Consider the following 12,733-nt stretch of genomic DNA (forward strand, 5'->3'; position numbering starts at 1 on the left):
CCAAACTTTTTCAAATCTCCAAAAAGACCATTAAATTTCAAATGACGGTTCAGATCCAATATTAGGTGCTGATCTCGCACACATTTATACACCTACAGTACTTAACTTTACAACTATGAATGCTTGAAGTCAATAAGACTGTTTACAATAGTCAAGTTAAGCAGGTGCAAAAATGTCTGTAGGAATGGGGCCTTATTTATCTCTACCCTTTGCCCATCCATATTTTGAATCCAAATTTATCTTCATCTGTTTCACCACTGTAATTATGAAGCAACTTACAGTTTGTATAACTGATCAGAATTTAGACTGTGGTGTTCTAGTTACTGCAGAGGAGGACAGTGAAATCATGAATCTGAGGTTGCAATAAGCTTTATTTTTCTGAAGTAAGATGACTACTACTCCAGACATTTCCAAGCATCCTCCCTTGCTACTACTTATTGCATCATGCAGTTTTAGATCTTTGTCACATAATTGCCACTGGGCTGTTTACTAAGTGATTCAAGTATTTTTAAACCCTTCTTACAGAGCCACTTTCTTTCCTCATATAGCTGGTTGCCAAATTCTTGTTATATATTTCAGTTGTAACTTCTGTTTCTGGTGTGGTGTTCTATTTAGTTTAATGGTACCTGTGTTTGACAGCTTGTTGACATCTCTAGGACACGATGACAAGTCTTCTCCATTGAGAGGCCTCTAATAGCTGTAATCTAAACTGCAGGCCCTGCAAGGATTGCAGGTGTCAATCAAATCCTAATCACTTCAATAGTGATCACAGCTTTTTACAATACTACTCTGTTGTTGCAGACAGAAGGTATCACGGAATGAAAGGGTCACTAGTTACTGCCAGAGAGTTGATTAACACACCTGAAGCTTGCAAGGACTTGCAACACCCACAGGGCTTGAGGAAAAAGGAAAGGGAACAATGAGTGGGAGGAGAAGAAAAAGAAAGCCAGGAGAACAAGAAAAATGACTAACTGATGAGATAGAAAACAATGAAAAATGCATGAGGGCTAGAAAGAGCTGGCGATAATCCGTTGTATTGGAAACTCTTCGGCCTGGTCTACACTACGGGGGTAGGTCGAATTTAGCTGCGTTAGGTCGATTTAAAAATGAATGCATCCACACAACCAACCTGTCGACCTATAGAGCTCCTAAAATCGACTTCTGTACTCCTTCCCGACAAGGGGAGTAGTGCTAAAATCGACCTTGCTGGGTTGAATTTGGGGTAGTGCGGACGCAAATTGATGGTATTGGCCTCCGGGAGCTATCCCAGAGTGCTCCATTGTGACTGCTCTGGACAGCACTTTGAAGTCTGATGCACTAGCCAGGTACACAGGAAAAGCCCCGGGAACTTTTGAATTTCATTTCCTGTTTGGTCAGCGTGGCGAACTCAGCAGCACTGGTGACCATGCAGCCCCCCCAGGGAGGAGGATTTTGTGGATGAGAAAGAGGAGGAGGAGAATGCGCAGCAGGCAAGTGGTGAATCCGTTCTCCCCAGCAGCCAGGACCTTTTCATCACCCTGGAGCCAATACCCTCCCAAGGCGAGATCCCCGACCCTGAAGCCGGAGAAGGCACCTTTGGTGAGTGCACATTTGTAACTACAGTACAGGGTTTAAAAACAATAGTGTTTGCTTTGCCCTGAAGAATTGGGATGCATTCACGGCCAGTACAGCTACTGGAAAAGTCTTTTCACATGTCTGGGGATGGAGCGGGAATCCTCCAGGGACATCTCCATGAAGCTCTCCTGGAGGTACTCCCAAAGCCTTTGCAGAAGGTTTCTGGGGAGGGCTGCCTTATTTCATCCTCCACGGTAGGACACTTTACCACGCCAAGCCAGTAGCAAGTAGTCTGGAATCACTGCATGGCAACGAATGGTCCTGGGTTTTGGTCGCATTCAAGCAACATTCGGTCTATATCTTTCTGTGTTAGCCTCAACAGAGTGACCATTCATGGTCACCTGGTTGAAATAGGGGAATTTTTGTAAGAGAACAGTAAAAGGACCCCGTTCATGCTGGGCTGTTTACGCTTGGCTAAAAGGGATCATCCCAGAGAATAGCCACGCGGCGCGGGGGGAGGGGTGAAGGGATCATCCCAGAGAATAGCCACGCAGCGGGGGGAGGGGAGAAGGGATAATCCCAGAGAATAGCCACGCGGGGGGTTGGGGGTAGGTGTGTGCTGCACATCCACCCGAAAACCGCAGCCTCTCCTTTTAAATGTGAAACCCAACCCATTGCTTGCTCTGGGAAAGGAGGGCACTGCAGTTTGAAAACATTCCCACATGTTATGAAGGCGTAAGAAGCCAACCCCGCGTACCAAAAGGCTTACCATGCCTGCCTGGAAAGCGAATTCTGTTGCCCAGCCATGTGTGATGTGTCACCATACCGGCAGGCGCTCAATATAAAAGGCAAAATACGACCTTGTACCTAAAGCACATGTGCTGTCTGCTGTGAATTGCTTGATTCACTGTGAAAGAGTCTCCCTTTTGTTCTCAGAAATGTATCATCTTAAATTTTACTCTCCCTTTTTATCTTCCCCCAGATGCAAATGTTTCCACGCTCCCCTATCATCTCCGTCCCTGAGGTTATCGCAGATTAGAAGGCGAAAAAAACACACGCGCGATGACATGTTTTCCGAGCTCATGCAGTCCTCCCGCACTGATAGGGCACAGCTTAATGCATGGAGGCATTCAGTGGCAGAGGCCAGGAAAGAATTAAATGAGCACGAAGAGCGGAGGCAGGACGTGACGCTGAGGCTAATGGGGGAGCAAACGGACATGATGAAGCGTCTGTTGGAGCTGCAGGAAGGCCAACAAGAGCACAGACCCCCACTGCATCCACTATATAACCACATGCCCTCCTCCCCAAGTTCCATATCCGCCTCACCCAGATGCCCAAGAACGTAGGGAGGGAGGCTTTGGGCACCCAGCCACTCCACTCCAGAGGATGGCCCAAGCAACAAAAGGCTATCATTCAAACAGTTTGATTTTTAGTGTGGCTACAATAAACAATGTGGCCTTGTCCTTCCCTCCTCCCCCACCCCACCCGGGCTACATTGTCCGTTATCTCATTTTTTTTTAATTAATAAAGAAAGAATGCATGGTTTCAAAACAATAGTTACTTTATTTCGAAGGGGGGAGGGTGGTTGGCTTACAGGGAATTAAAATCAACAAAGGGGGCGGGTTTGCATCAAGGAGAAAAACACACAACTGTCACAGCGAAGCCTGGCCAGTCATGAAGCTGGTTTTCAAAGCCCCTCTGATGCGCAGCACGCCTTGCTGTGCTCTTCTAATCGCCCTGGTGTCTGGCTGCTCAAAATCGGACACCAGGTGATTTGCCTCAACCTCCCACCCCACCATAAACGTCTCCCCCTTACTCTCACAGATATGGAGCACACAGCAAGCAGCAATAACAATGGGAATGTTGTTTGCGCTGAGGTCTAACCTACTCAGCAAGCAGCGCCAGCAAGCTTTTAAACGTCCAAAGGCACATTCTACCACCATTCTGCACTTGCTCAGACTATAGTTGAACTGCTCCTTACTACTATCCAGGCTGCCTGTGTATGGCTTCATGATCCATGGGAGCAAGGGGTATTCTGGGTCCCCAAGGATAACTATGGGCATTTCAACATCCCCAACGGTAATTTTCTGGTCTGGGAAGTAAGTCCCTTCTTGCAGCTGCTCGAACAGCCCGGAGTTCCTAAATATGTGAGCGTCATGCACCTTTCCTGGCCACCCAACATTGATGTCTGTGAAACATCCCTTGTGATCCACCAGTGCTTGCAGCACCATTGAGAAGTACCCCTTGCGGTTCACGTACTGGTTGGCAAGGTGGTCCGGTGCCAAGATGGGGATATGCATTCCGTCTATCGCCCCACCACATTTAGGGAACCCCATTGCAGCAAAGCCATCCAGTATGACCTGCACATTTCCCAGAGTCACTACTCTTGATAACAGAACGTCAATGATTGCATTGGCTACTTGGATCACAGCAGCCCCCATAGTAGACTTGCCCACTCCAAATTGATTCCCGACTGACCGGTAGCAGTCAGGCGTTGCAAGCTTCCACAGGGCTATCACCACTCGCTTCTCAACTGTCAGGGCAGCTCTCATCTTGGTATTCCTGTGCTTCAGGCTTGGGGAAAGCAACTCACAGAGTTCCAGGAAAGTGCCTTATGCATGCGAAAGTTTCGCAGCCACTGTGAATCATCCCATACCCGCAACACTATGCGGTCCCACCAGTCTGTGCTTGTTTGCCTGGCCCAGAATCGGCGTTCCACTGTATCAACCAGCCCCACTTTCAGGAACATCTGTGTCCATGTCCTCATCAAAATCCACCTCGTGCTGGCGTCTCTTAGCCCGGTTCTGCATATACTCCAGGATAATGCATGAGGTGTTTACAATGCTCACAACAGCAGCGGTGACAGTGAGCTGAGCAGGCTCCATGCTTGCCATGGTATGGCGTCTGCATGGGTCACCCAGGAAAAAAGGCGTGAAAGGATTGTCTGCCATTGCTTTCACGGAAGGAGGGGCGACTGACGACATGTACTCAAAACCACCCGCAACAATGTTTTTTGCCCCATGAGGCATTGGGAGCTTAACCCAGAATTCCAAGAGACTGCAGGAACTGTGGGATAGCTACCCACAGTGCACCTCTCTGTAAGTCGATGCTAGCCACGGTAGTGAGGACACACTCAGCCGACTTAATGCGCTTAGTGGGGACATACGCAATTGACTGTATAAAATCAATTTCTAAAAATCAACTTCTATAAAAACAACCTAATTTCGTAGTGTAGACATACCCTTCCTCTGCTCAGTCACAGACAATGGGTGAGAGCCTAAGGCTCTTGAGCTTGTCTCTGCACAAAGTGGCACTGCTTTAACTATATTGGTAGAGTTAGTTATACAATCCACCTAGTTTGGACACCGTTATACTGGTATAAAAGGTGCTCATATAAGCATGGCTTATTTTGGTATAGAAATGGGAATAAGTTATACTGGCATAGGGCACCTACATACTGATATAATTGCACCAACACTAGGAGTTGTATTGTTTTAACCATTTCAAGAAAAAAAAATTACACCCTAACCAGCATATCACTACAAAAACTGTTTAGACCAGACCCCCTTCATACAAAGGGAGTTTTGCCTGAGTTAAGTGGTTTAGAAAGCATGGCTCCAGAAGAGCACATTTAAAGCTTAGCTGGCAGAAGAGATAAGGGAGGCCCAAACTACTCTCTGGTAAGAAAAGATAAAAAAGGAGAAGTAGAAAAGAAGGCAAGCTTATCATGCTCCTTTGAGCATTAAAATGGTCCCTGATCCCTCCTGCATGATTTCAAAACACAGTCCTTCAGGAAACTAAAGTTGCAAACATATTTCTGAGCCCCATGGAGGAACTCAAAGTACATTACTTCTACTGCTTCCACTGACGTATGTGAAGTTACTCCAGAGTTACTGGACACTGGGGTTAACAAGAACAGAATTTGGCCCTTAGCTAAAAGTCTGTAGTCATGGTTCAGATCCTCAAAGGTATTTAGGCACCTAAATCCCATCGATTTCAGTGTTGGATGCCTAAATACTTTGAGGATCTGGGCCTAAGGACCCATGTAGTGCTGTAAATATTAATACAAAACACAACAACCATTCAAAAGAAGCAGAGAATAGAATGTTGAACTCAGAAAGTTCCATGGCATTTAGAATCCAACGATTGGTGTTTGGCATTTGGGGCTTTTATAGCCATCTGCCTGGATCCTCAGTGCACAGTGGGTGGGTTATGAGCCCGGGTGAAAGCAGCACCTGGGCATTAGCCTACAGCCCCAGGCCGGCGGGGCTTGAAAGCACCATTAAACTCAGGTGAGAGGCTTTAATTGTGTGTAGACAGGATGGGGGTTGGGGGCAACACCTAAGTTAACTCAGCAGAGAAGAAATGAGAGACTGGTTAGCAAGGGGAGGGTGCAGTAGGAATGTGAGGGACAGCTGATGGTGGATGAGAATCAGTTTCCGTAGAAAAGGAAAGAAAAGAGAAGTAAAGTCTTCCCTCCCCCATCTAGTTATAATGAGAGGTTGAGTCCCACCTCTCCCATGTCTGTCCTAGGAGCAGGTTTCCGTGGAACATGCCAGCCTGAGCCAGGCACAGCTGGGCTGAACTGGGTTTGCAGTTTCATAGGCTGTGACATCCCAGCAATAGCACTGCTGGCTTTGCTCAGGTGCCCGTGGACTGGCACCACTGTCTAGGGTGGGCAAGCACAGGTTCTGCAGATGCAGCCTGAGTAAGGCATTGCAGAACTGGGCTTGCACAGGCTACTGTAGAGTGTGCCCGCAGCCAGCCTGGATCAGGCATTGCAGGGCTCAGCTGGGTTTGCACAGGTTCCTGTAGAAGGCACCACCTGCCCACACATTTCAGGGCAGGGTTGAGTTTGCTCAGTCGACCGGGAGGATGTTCCAGCCTAGGCTGGACAGGGCTTGCTCATACTCCCATTTCCTTCGGCCCCATTAGCTACACCCCCCACGTGCTTTCCCCTTGCACACCGTGTCTCCTCTGCAACTTAAAGGAGTCCCAGTGCGCAGCGCTTTCCAGCAGCCCCTGCTGAAGTGATTCCGCTTGTCCCCATTCCGGACCGATTTCTCCCTCGCTGGCCCCTAGCCAATATGTCACCCTCTCGCTTCACCCTTTCAGCCCGCCCTTGCTTCTATCAGACGCCTGTGAAGGGGGCGGCGCCTCGCTGGCAGTAGGAGTTGTGTAAGGGGAGAGTGAGAGCAGCACATTGATACGCTGGAGCTGGAGAGTTGGTTGTGTAAGCAGGATCTGCAGGGAACTACAGAGGGGTAAGCAAAGATCTCGCCCCTCCTCGGTTAACTAAAGAGGGTGGCAGCGTTAATTCAGCCCCGTTCACATCATTAGGATGCTGGGGGTTGTTGCTGGTTCATTATGCCGTTCCTCCACCCTCCCCAAAATTGTTTGCCATTGCCACCATATAGTGTTCCATGTTTGGGTTTTTGGATGGGAGGATAAGAGGCTATTCGTGTAGCTCATGCTGCTTATTTTATCCCAGCCACCAAAACATGAGCACTTAGCAATTCAAAGGGCTAAAACCAGAGCTCTGAACTTTGTGATCCTCATGCACACTGCAACAATGAAACCAAAAAACACAGGCTAATTTTAAAAAAGGGTAGAGAGTAAGCTTGGTTGGAAAAACTGAGATCCAGTGCCCTCTGGAAATGGAAAGGAATATTATCTTTAATCGTAGTTAATAGTTTAAAAGAGTGCATCATACAGAAGGAGTGGAGTTTGGTTTAGGAGTTAGAATAGGATGTGCTGAGTCAAGTTTCCTGGATTCTATTCCTCTTAGTAGCATCTGATCTTGGCCACAGAGTTGCTAAGCTCCCAGAAATCCCTTGAAGTCAGAGGCAACTGCAGGTGCTTAGCATATGTAAAAATCAGACAAATTAACCTTACTGCCTCTCTACTTACTCATATGTAAAATGGGGAAATAATACTACCCTGTCTAAGTCTTGTGAGGCTTAACTTATTTTGTGAAGCACTGAGAGATCGTCAGATGAAAAGCCGCCTGGCTGTGTGAAGTGTGGTTCTGTTATTACATTCTCAAACTTAAGTAGAATGTAGAAAGAATATACACAGGCATTTTTATATTGATTTACACTTTGGTTGATGCTTTCACTCAAGAATCTCAAAGTATGCCACAAAACATTAATAAATGAAGGTTTACAACATGTCTGTGAAGGCAGCTGCCCAATTTACACAGGAACAAAGTGAGGCACAGAGACATTAAATACCATGCTTGACATCACACGGGAAGTCTTTGATAGAGTCAGTAACAGAATACAGACCTAGTTCTCAGTCTTACGCTTTAGTCACAAGATCTTCCTCCCCTTTTTTAAAAAATACATTAAATGGCTAAAATTCAAAGACTTCATAAAAATCAGATTTAAATAACTCAATTTAGTTAGCAAAAAATGTACCATTTTGCTTCTACTTTATATTTAAATTGAGAGAGGTGGTACATGCCCTCACAGTGTGTGCTTTCACCACCACCAACATCCATCCCAGGTTACAGTGTAAGGCCCTGCCCCTTCAAATGCTTACACACAAGAGTAGCGAGTCCCATTGACTTCAATGAGATTACTTGCATGCACAGTTTTGCAGGACTGAGGCCTACATAATTTTTTTTCTGGACTACCTTTGGAAGAGATAAAGGAAAAGTCTTTATTTTCTCTGGTTACACAGGTTATGTAAGTGTTATATTCAGAACTTTGATTTTGGGTTGTTGCCTCTTTAGAGGCAGGAAACATGGAGACTGAGAGCCTTTGTGAAATATCCCAAGGGCCAAACTAGATAACTGCGCTTTACCTTAGCAGCTGTCCAAAACTAGATAGCTAATTAGTATTAATAGAGCCAATAGCTTATTGAACAGATTGTCAACAGGTAAGAAAGGCAGAAGACAGCACTATAATATGAAACTTGCAGTACTACTGCACTAGCTCACCTCATTTAGTGCCAGATTAATATCCTGATGCCAGGAGAGCCAGTGGGTGTTGCAGGTGCCCTGTCCTGCTTCTATGTTATAGATGCTAACACTGAACAGCACAAATGCCAAGATCAATATATATGGGTTTGCATATCTTTTTGGTGTGCTCAGATAAATATGGTGGAAAAAGGAAATAAATTGACTCTTTATTTCACACATCAGGAATACAGAGTTATAACCCACACAAAGTAAAAAGCAACAGATAACACATTATAAAATTGTAGCCAGAGAACTAACCAACAGAATTAAAAAATCAAAGTTACTAAAAATGTTATACAACACGGACTATGTCTAGGGCCCTACCAAGTTCACGGTCCATTTTGGTCAATTTCACGGACCTAGGATTTTAAAAATAATAAATGTCATTATTTCAGTTATTTAAATCTGAAATTTCATGGTGGTGTAATTGTAAGGGTCCTGACCCAAAAAGGAGTTGGGGGGGGTCACAGGGTTATTGTAGGGGGGGTTGCGGTACTGCTACCCCTTACTTCTGCACTGCCTCTGGCAATGGCGCTGCCATCAGAGCTGGGCAGCTGGAGAGCGGTGGCTGCTGGCCGAGATCCCAGCTCTGAAGGCAGCGCCGTCACCAGCAGCAGCGCCGAAGTAAGGATGGCATGGTATGGTATTGCCACCCTTACTTCTGTGCTGCTGCTGCCAGGGTTCTGCCTTCAGAGCTGGGTGCCCAGCCAACAGGAGCCGCTCTCTAGCCACCCAGCTCTGAAGGCAGAAGTAAGAGTGACAATACCGCGACCCTCCTAAAATAACTTTGCAACCGCCCCCTGCAACTCCTTTTTGTATCAGGACCCCCAATTTGAGAAATGCTGGTCTCCCCCATGAAATCTGTGTAGTATAGGGTAAAAGCACACAAAAGACCAGATTTCATGGTTTGTGGCACGTTTTTCATGGCCATGAATTTGGCAGCGCCCAAACTATGTCATTCTTTGACATATGTATAGAGCAGTGGTTCTCAACCCATGGCAGCTTGCAGCCCAATCAGCACACGGCTGCGGCCCATGTGACAGCCTCCAGGCCATACAGATAGTATATATATTGTGTGGATGTGGCCCGCATAACACATGGAGAGCTGTATATGTGGCCCACGATGGCAAATAGGTTGAGAACCACTGGTGTAGAGTGCCAACGTGCTAGAGCTTCTCAACATAACAGTTATATGAGGTTGTTGTTGGTTTTTAACATGAGCAGAACAATATATTTTTCCCTAACTACCTTCCTGGAACTGGCTGAAGTATTTTAGCTGAAAACTTCCCTAAAAGACTCCACCTGAGGCAGACACCCAGCACAGAAAGTTTTAGCCCAAGTGATTTAAGTTGTAAGCAACTGCAAACAGGATCTTATAATGTGAAGAGTCAGACAACCTTAACCATAGGCATCACTGCCTATAATATTTATTAATTTACCATTAAAATTACCTTTACTTTGGGACAGGGAAACTTCCTTTCCACTTGAGAGCAAGTCTGTTTGGGAACTTGCCTTGTTCATGTTCACGTGTGATTGGTTTCCAAATTAATTTCTTTTTCCTAGACCAGCCCTAGTAGCTTCTTTAAGAGATGAATCCAGAGAATGTTTGGGATCAACAGGAGGCTTCAGTAGGGAATTGTTTTGGTACATGCTATTCCTAGAGGAGGGGCAGAGCACATTGCATGGAACCACTAAGAAGAATCTCTTTTCTTTCCTTCTTTCTTTTTCTTACCTTTTCTGCTTATTTTCCTGTTAATTACTACTTTCAAAATTGCATATTGCAGATATGTGTTTTCCACTGTAGCTTAGAAGACCTAAGGCAATTAAAAGCCTATTATTCAGCAATTAAGGATCAAGCCTTAAATTCCAAGGCATGTGGTCAGGCGTTAAGGCCCTACATTTACAATTTATTTGTAATGGGTTTTGTAGAAAAAATATGAAACTGACCAGTCTGGTCTCATTTTTTCAGTGGAATGAATTTTTTTTAAAAAGGCAAATACAATGAAGAATAAATTAGATTTTAAAAAATTGTTTTTCTAAGAATACAGGGAAAGGAATTTCTATTTTTAAATATATATCTGTTTTAACCAAATAGTTCAGCCAACCTAAGGCATGTTTAATGTGCCCATGGTAATTAACTACACATTAAGTTCCAAATTAAGGGTTGCACATGTCTGTAAAGAACCCTGTCCTCTACCACTTCTTTGCTCAGTTGGTGTTCTGTCTTTAGATGTTGTTTTCACTTTAAAATAATCTCTTCCTTTCCTCATAGGGGTTTTATTTTTGTTCCTGCTGTTCTCTTCCTCCTCTCTCCCTTGCCCCCCCCCATGGATGAAAAGCTATAGGGGAGATTATAAGATTGTTAAAGGAAAGAAAACCCAAGAAACCTAGAGTAACAACAGAGGAGCTAAAGGTGCGGTGCAGGATATAAGGTGCTTTATGGACAAACATAGGCCCCAGTCCTCCAAGCTGATCCACTGAAGGAGATGGGGCTCCATGCAGGCATCTGGTGCGTGGATCCTGTTACAGGATCAAAGCCTTAGTACTGCCATTATTCTGGTATTTAAACAATTTTCCACGGACTCCAGTAGGCATAGGCACCGATTCCATGGGTGCTTCATGGATGGAGCACTCATGGGGGAAAAAAATGGTGGGTGCTTAGCACCCACCAGCAGCCCCCCATCAGCTCCTCTCCAGTGGCCCCGCCGATCAGCTCCCCCCGCCCACCGCGATCAGCTGTTCCGTGACGTGCGGGAGGCACTGGGGGGACGAGGGGGCAGGAAGAGGCAGGGTGGGGATGGGGCCTTTGAAGAAGGGGTGAAGTGGGGGTGGGGCCTGGGGCAGAGTCAGGGAGAGCACCCCCCAGCACATTAAAAAGTCTGTACCTCTGCCAGTAGGACATAGCAATATAGGAATGGGATTGGAGGACTTTTAATTTGGCATTTGGTGGTGGATTTAGAAACCACTCTGGTTTGCTCTTTTACTTTTCATCAAGCTAACTTGTTGACATTTCTCAGAAGTATTCACTTTCCACTTAGCTGAAAGAGTGAACAATATGACTTTATGAATCAGCAGAATTCTTTTTTATGCTCACTCTTAAGGGCACGTCAATATGTAGAGGACAGACTTTTCATACGAAGTAAATCACAGGTTCATAGAAATTAGAGATGGAAAAGGCTAATTAAATCATCACCTCTATGTCCTTATTAATTACTTCTAGAGTGCCGGAAGTATGTAAGGCTCTTTACAGACAAGTATAAAGACAAACTCTCGTCCATGAAGAGCTCAGAAGCTAGACAGTGGTGAAGTATACACCAAGCATGGTCCAGGAAAACCATGAAAACCAAGAGCTCCAGAATTCTAATTTGGATGCCCTAGGCACCCAAATTCTAGAAATGCATAGCTGTGGAATAAATACATTTTCCTATTTGAATAGAGAATAAGGTGGTTCTGTGCACTATGCTTTTGTTAAACTGTTATATTTGTTCCCAGGCTCTTTTGAACACTAGCATGTGAATGACATTCATATGATCTTAACACCTGAGCAGACTATGACCCGGTGGGTGGATTATTGCTACTCAGACTAAAAGATTCTGCTTTGGCACTTCAGTGAAGCATAGAAAGGGGCGAATGAGGGGGAAAGATCAGGGCTACAGAATAATGTGGTAACCACAGTATTGTCCACTCTCTTACTCCAGTAGCATAACTCTTTTGATGAGTTTCCATTCAGAGAGAACCAAATTCTGTATGTCTTACTCCCTTGAGTAGTCTCATTGTTCTCAGTGAAACTGTTTGTGTGAGTAAGCCAAGAATGATTTGGCCCATAGCCTATACATTTGTTTATCTACTATGAATAAAGTTTTGGTAGCATTTGGTATAAAGTGTTTTGTACAGGAGCTCAGCCAGATTGTTGAATTGCTGTAGATCAGGTTGTTTGTTTTTTAAATGCCAATATGACTCTCAGGTCAGCCCCATAGGTCTCTAAACATGCCAGTGGTGCCATATTACTTGTATTCTTGGTAAATGCACCAGGAGCTTGAATGCCACAAATAGAGTTACACAACTTAGCTGGTATGGAAGTTTTAACATAGTTGAGGCCACTGACTGTAAGTACTGTAGGGTTGCATGCATTTGTTTGAGCTGTGTTTTCAATGTTCATATTATTTGCAATCACATTTTCAAAGGTGGCCACAGATTTTGTGTGCCTCAGTTTTT

General features: G+C 45.1%; 1 protein-coding gene across 1 annotated transcript in view; it reads left to right on the forward strand.

Moving 5' to 3' along the window:
- The first annotated feature begins 6,743 nt into the window (after positions 1–6,743).
- The window catches only part of LOC112113141 (biliverdin reductase A), a 44,204-nt gene continuing 38,214 nt past the window's right edge, over positions 6,744–12,733 (forward strand). The window contains exon 1 of the mRNA XM_024209326.3: positions 6,744–6,818. The gene's annotated coding sequence lies outside the window, so the exon portion shown is untranslated. The remainder of the gene's footprint in view (positions 6,819–12,733) is intronic.

The sequence above is a fragment of the Terrapene carolina genome, unplaced genomic scaffold (assembly GCF_002925995.2).
Source record: "Terrapene carolina triunguis isolate 2854851 unplaced genomic scaffold, T_m_triunguis-2.0 Scaffold179, whole genome shotgun sequence".
Taxonomy (NCBI): Eukaryota; Metazoa; Chordata; order Testudines; family Emydidae; genus Terrapene; species Terrapene triunguis.